General features: G+C 40.2%; 1 protein-coding gene across 1 annotated transcript in view; it reads left to right on the forward strand.

Annotated features, from left to right (window-relative positions):
- Positions 1-6,798, forward strand: part of ARHGAP29 (Rho GTPase activating protein 29) — an 80,303-nt gene that overhangs the window by 336 nt on the left and 73,169 nt on the right. The gene's annotated exons all lie outside the window — the stretch shown is intronic.

Raw genomic sequence — 6,798 nt, forward strand, 5'->3', positions numbered from 1 at the left:
ATTAATGGGGGGCATTGCACCCTCCATAGAGATCTCTGGGGTCACCTGGCGGAAAGGTGAATGCAGTGTGGTCAGCCCTTCCATGGATCCAGACCTAAATCTGCCCTCCGATGGTTCACCAATGGCTGCGTAATAAGCTCAACCCAGGATGCCATGTTTGTTTTTACATCCCAGGTTGGCAACTTTTTATTTGGGTCCTTGGATTTAAGGTTTAGGCAGCCATGCCCCTTAGGAAAAGGAATGATCGGCACCTGTCATAGGAAAACCCTGGCACAGTGGGGAAGGGTTTGTATTGTAGCCAGACTTACCATCATTATTAATAATAAACAGGATTTATATAGCGCCAACATGAAATAGGGGTTGCAAATGACAGACAAAAACAGACAGTTACACAGGAGGAGAGGACACTGCCCCGAAGAGCTTACAATCCAGGGCAGTTTACGTTCACACGTGTGAGAAGTCTGTACCCACCATAAGAGCAGTATATGACCCCCATCTGATGTCCCCATAAAACCATGCTAGTCCTTTGGACCCATACACATGCAGAGCGCAGGTTGCCCATGGCTAATCTTTGCCGACCCTATGGTATCTGGTTGGGGACAGTGTAAGGGATGGGCACTCTGCCATTTACAATGGATTGTATAGCTTCGTAGGAAGAATTGTATTACATGTTCCATGTAGGTGGTCATTTTTGTATTTGAATGCTGGAAGTTTAAAGCACCATTGGTATCTAAAAGATCTGATTGTACTCTTGGTCTGGTTGGCACCTTGGCAGTGGTGTGAGAAAAAGGGTATTAGGGCACAACAAGGTATTCGCCTTTAAAAAGTGTATATAAAGAGAAAACCCCTGAGATACAAATCTATCGCACCGCACTGCAAGATTTCATACCATCTCAAACATTCTGAGTTTTTGGGTCAGTCACCTAATTTGTCTTGGTTACCAGTCCTCCCGGCAGCGGAAACCCAAAAGAGATTCCAACCCTTCCTCATTCTCTATGAAACCAGAAAAGTTGTGGCTGTGCATTCACTTTACCAATTCACCCCCGAAAGTGGTGATCTGCTATAATGCACATCTGTCTTTCCCAAATCAGGTTCTTCATGTTTAGACTGACCAGAGACACTGGGAGGTGGAAGATCTTTGTGTTGTCTCTGAAAACCTATTGTGACCCAACTGGTCCTGTATCCTTGGTGTGTGGTACATATTGTGTTGGAAAGCTTCTTGCAATGAAAAATTGGGAAAGGCTCCTACTTTATTTCACAAATGGATGAACTTTTACTTGTGAAGTGTTTCTCACTTTGGTGTTAAATATCACGCTGATTGTTCAGAGAAGCCGAGGAATTGCTTGTATCAGCTAGTTGGAATTTAGTCAATGTCTGTAAGGTGTCATCGGAGCAATACTTCTCTGTGCAATGTTAGGATACAGATCCTTCAAGGTTCTTCAGGTTGTTAAAGTGTCAGTAAGCAGCTTCTAATTATTCTAATTCTGCTCAAGTAAGCTGAATAGTGAAACTGCATTGGTTTCTGTTGTAGTGCTTACATGGTAGAGGAAAGGTGTGTTGGTCAAAGATTGGCATTGAATTTAGCATTCATTTGGGATTTATCATTTTTCTAGATGCTTCAGTTTTAACATTGATTTATGTAAAACATCCAGGCAGATATACCAAAACAGATTTGTGATCATTAATACATTGCTACATGTAAGCAGAGTGCCTAAATGCCTAAATGTCACCTGCACTCAGCCTCTTGCTGTCCATGCACATCAGGGATGGATGTGCGAAGAAGTTAGGAGTTAGACTATGTACACATGTGCAATAATTGTCATTGGAAAAGACCTTTTCCTGATCCTTTCTAACGACAAATGGCTGCATGATGCATGAACATACATGTATATACAGTGACGTTCTGCTCTATGGAGAGGGGATGGGGACGACGGAGCAGCACCCCGCTGCGCTCTCTCCCCCTTCACTTTCATTTCAATCGTTCGTTGTCCATCGTCTGTAGATCTGCCAGGACGGTCGTTCGGACGATGGTCATCGAGCACTGTACACATGCATCTACCCTTCTATATAAAGTGAAATTTATATTTTACTCTTTAACAAAAAATATCAGTTAGCAGAAAGCTAGATAAGTCACGTCTGTCACTTCCCAGTCAATGCTTGGGTTTAGAATAAGTCTATGTTCAGACTGGCAGTGAGGTTGCAGTGTGATGAGCAATTCCTCATGCCAGTGAACAGCTGCCTTGGGGTGGTTTTAACCTACTGCCTAAAAAAACCCAGCTTTCTCTGTTTTGTATCTTTTACTCAGCCATAAGATAAAATAGGAAAGGCTTTCTGTACTGCTTATATCTTGTCATGTTTCAGTGGCATTATTTGATGTTTACATTGCCTGCTTAAAATCACAATTTGTTTTTGTTGTCCATTTATTGATTTGGTAAACACACAATACATTTATTAAAAATATTTTAATACTTTTCTGCATCACAGCCTGAATACCTGATCAGCATTTGTTATTTCTATGGATTTTGGAATTATTTAAATATTTGTATTCTGGTTTCTCTTTTTACCATACTTTGTTTTCTCTGTAATTTCCTTTAAACTCTTGCTGCAATATTTACTGCAAAAGTTGAAACCACCCCACCCCCCATCCCCAGGTCAGAGTTGGTTTGTAAACATGAAGCAACATTCTCTGTATAAAAGGAGTTTCAGTCACTGTAATGCTTTCATGTCTCCCCATGATTGGAAATCTCCCACCCTCTCACTGATTAGTGTTTCTTGTCAGGTGGAAACCCCTGTGTTAGCCTCTGGGATGTATGTATGAGAGTACAATGGTATTATAATCCTCTCTGCCTAGACAATTTCTGATAGCTTTATGTATGAAGTCAATGGAAGTTCACAACAATGTGATGAGCTTCCTTCCTTATCACCAAGGAACATTTCATTTACATTCTTGGAGGTGAAACTTGTGTGATTTATACAGAGCTCCACAAATAAAACCAGTAAAATAATGCAGAAACAAACACATGTATGTCTTCTTTCTATAACACCAGTTATATTCATCCACTAAAATGGTGATTAATCATTCACCATTTTAGTGGATGAATATAACTGGTGTTATAGAAAGAAGACATACATGTGTTTGTTTCTGCATTATTTTACTGGTTTTATTCCACTTACAATCGTAAGTGGAGGAGAATCAAAAATATTAGACACAGTTTATGTAATTTAATATCCCTGATCATTTGTTTTTCTTGTAGCCTTTTGACTAATTTTTTTTTTATTATTTGGAAATAGGGATGCTTGTCATGGAGTTAGACCTCTAAGGCTGGGTACACACGTGCAATAATTGTCGTTGGAAAGGATATTTCACGATCCTTTCCAATGACAAAAGACATGCACGATGCATGAACGAGTGCTGTACATACAGAGCTGTTCTGCTCTATGAAGGAGGGAGAACGATGGTGCGGCACCCCGCTGTGCCCTTTACTTTCATTACTAATGCTCCTCGTCCGTCTTCTGTGGATCCGCCAGGATGGGCGACCTCTCCACTTATTTGTAGGAAAGTATTCCTAGTGTGATACCTGTCCAGCAATGGTGACCTTAACTTTGGGGTTGCATTGATTTTTCTATACATACAGGTTTTTCCTGTCACTGCCCAGTTTGTCTGGTTTCTTCCATACATAGAAAAGAGACAAGCTAATTGAAATACAATGATAAAAGTCTGATGCCAGACAGTGTGAAAGCTATCTGAGAGCTGATGTAGCTGTCCCCTGGGGGCGTTGGAAGATTGTGTGTAATCTTTATTAGCAGAATGGCTACCAACACAGCTGTTGTGCCGCAGGTCATCCTACTGTTGTGGATTTAGCTTTGTAATCTATCCATTAGGTCAATTTATCAGTTTCAGTGCTTTACTCTGGCAGTGGGTGGTGCTTGTCAACTTCTACATGATTCCTTACTTTTCACATAATTTTGTATGTGTCTGGTAAAAAAAAAAAAAAAAATTATTTATAAAGCAGCATTAAACTCAGATTTTTTTTTTTAAACTGGCTGGGAAGAAATTATAGGCAGGTGCCAGCCCCTGTATCTGACCCAAGTCCTAGGTAACCACCCCAAAACAGCCAGGTGGTTACTGAAAAGTGCCGGGTGGTACGCCCAGCTAAAAGGGGCTGGGGGGAACACTACAGTATTCATAAGGCCATGCCACATATGAAGATGATTCTACAAAGTACAGGAAATTCTAATGTTCATTATGTTTGATCATTTTGCTTTTTGGAAGATGTGATTGAGTAGTTTGACAGAACATTGCTGGTTGGGACTAACAGCACTTAAGCCACACACAATGTGTTGTCAGCCCACAGCAATATCCAAGAGACAAGTTCATTTCTACATATTAAAAGGCATTTTCTATACTTGCAAAGTCTTAAAAGTAATAAAACATGGTGAAATGCTAAAAGGGGTCGGGGAGAACACTGAACACGCTGGGGTGAACACCGCTACTCCATGTTACTTGTCATATGAACATGTAGGGGCATTTCAGTGATAAGTGCTGCCAGGCGGTGACAGGCATTAACAGCAGATCTGCAAAGTTTCTGGCAGTCTATCTGGGTTTGTATTCAACCACTGTGAGCAAACACCTCCGCCTGTCAACAGCTAGGACAAAAGGCAAGAGGTCTGGGGGGTGGCTGCATTTGAAGTTTTCATACTGGTGTGGATACAAGCCCAAAGAGTGCTATCTATTGTCTGTATGCAGTTTAAGATGGAGAGGATATTGTACAAAACATTAATTTTAAGAGCTATGCAGTTGTCGATTCATGGCAGCAGTAACAATCTTTGCAGGGTTGGTAGTGATGTGCAATAATGTTATACAATTAGGTATAAAAACCCAAAATCTGAAATTTTATTACTTTATTTTTATTGTTTTCACCTAATTGTAAATAAGTCTTTCAGAATGTTTCTGTATTTTAGTAGTTAAAATACCCATGCCTAGATAATGGAGTGAAGTGGAATATTTGGTTTCTATCCATGTGTCCTTTTGAAGGATATTGATGAAGTCAATCAAAGTTTCCTAGGGTTATCTTCCTCACCAGAATAACCTAATCACGCCTTTTAAACTGATCTTTAAAACAGTGGCATGTAAATAGTATCTATTGTAGTTATTCATAGGCTAAATAATACATTTGTGTCCCTGCTAGGGGCATTCCTAGGGCTTGCAGAACAGGTGTTGCACAAATGAAGATGAAGTCAGAGCCCTCTCGTTTCCTTTATTCATGTTTCAGTCTAGGCTTTGGGCTTTTTTGTGCATGGAGCAATTGAGTGGCTTGTTTTATTACCCTTTGCTAATTTGATGGGAAAATGTGTGCTCTCTGACAAGTATTTATAAAATGCAGTTCAGCTTTAAACTTGCCACCATTTTAACCCCCGGTGCAGTTTAAGACGACAACTCATTTTTGAATTAAAACAGAAACAACTTAGGGTGGTCATTCTGTACACTGCACAATGTTTTAAATTGATTAAATCAGATTTTCACAGCCTTTCTAACACAGAGGAACCCCTTTCAGGTCTTAGGGAACCCTTTCTATAATTGCTTTATTCACAGATCGCAGTACATTAGCTGACCAGTGGAAAGAATATCACCTTTACAGATAGCCAAAATATCATTGTTGTCACTTAAACTCACCTGGGAGGCACAAATTCTTTGTTGCTCAAGGAAACCCTGGCAACCTCTGGAGAAACCCTAGCTGAGAAAAAGGGCATTATTGTTATAATAAACAGTATTTATATAGCACCAACATATATTACCCAACCCTGTACAATAAATAGGGGTTGCAAATGACAAACAATGATAGAAGTCGAGGACCTCACCCCGAAGAGTTTATAATCTAAGAGGTGAGGGTTTAAGAGACTGAAGAAGATGGGTAAGCAAGTTTGTAGAGATGGGTTCAAACAATATTCAATTGATATATACACCAATCATTAATTGGGAATGGTTGATTTTGAATTCAACATTCATTTGGGAAAGCTTCTCAACAAGCCAATGGGAGCAGTCTGCACTATTTACAAATTAGGTTGACTTTGCTGGTTGTGTTTGTGAACAGCATGTAGAGCTCGCATTAGCTGATGCATGCTGGGATTAGATCCCAGCAAAATGTTGGATGGGCCTGAAAGTATTTTTAGGTAAATGGTAAATCAATGCTTCTTTTTTCTGCTCATACAAACTGGTAATGTAACGGCAGGACACAGAGACAAGGATTACCTTGGTGTCAGATACTGGAAAGCATAGGACAAGGAGGTTTGTTTTCTATTTACAAGGAACTGTGGCAATAGCTTTTCTTGCTTTTTGGACCTCTTTGAATTTTAGCAGTGTTTCTCTACTCTTTCTCTAATCACATTTCAATATATTCCCTTTTTGTTTTCACTTTCTGTCAACATCTCTGTAAAATAGGAGTGGATCAGATCCTTGTCATATTCATCTTTGTTCTTTCTGCAGACCCTGCCAAGGTTTCTGGTACAATGCAGGATGGTTATCAGTGTGGATTCTTATGCTTCTATGTTTGTATTTTTCTGTTAGTAAGTGCTGTGGATTATATTACAATACTCTGGAGAGTGTGGGATTTGGCAGCTGCTTCACATATTCAGGCTTTTCATTATGCCCTCCTGCTTCATAGTCATAGTTCTTGTTAAAAACATGAAGAGACCTTCAGGCTAATATGCTGCTGCTATGAGCTGTAATCTGTCCTAGACCAGGGGTCTGCAACCTGCGGCTCCGGGGCCGCATGCGGCTCTTCAGCCTCCTTGTTGTGG

This window comes from Pyxicephalus adspersus, chromosome 8 (genome assembly GCF_032062135.1).
Source record: "Pyxicephalus adspersus chromosome 8, UCB_Pads_2.0, whole genome shotgun sequence".
Taxonomy (NCBI): Eukaryota; Metazoa; Chordata; class Amphibia; order Anura; family Pyxicephalidae; genus Pyxicephalus; species Pyxicephalus adspersus.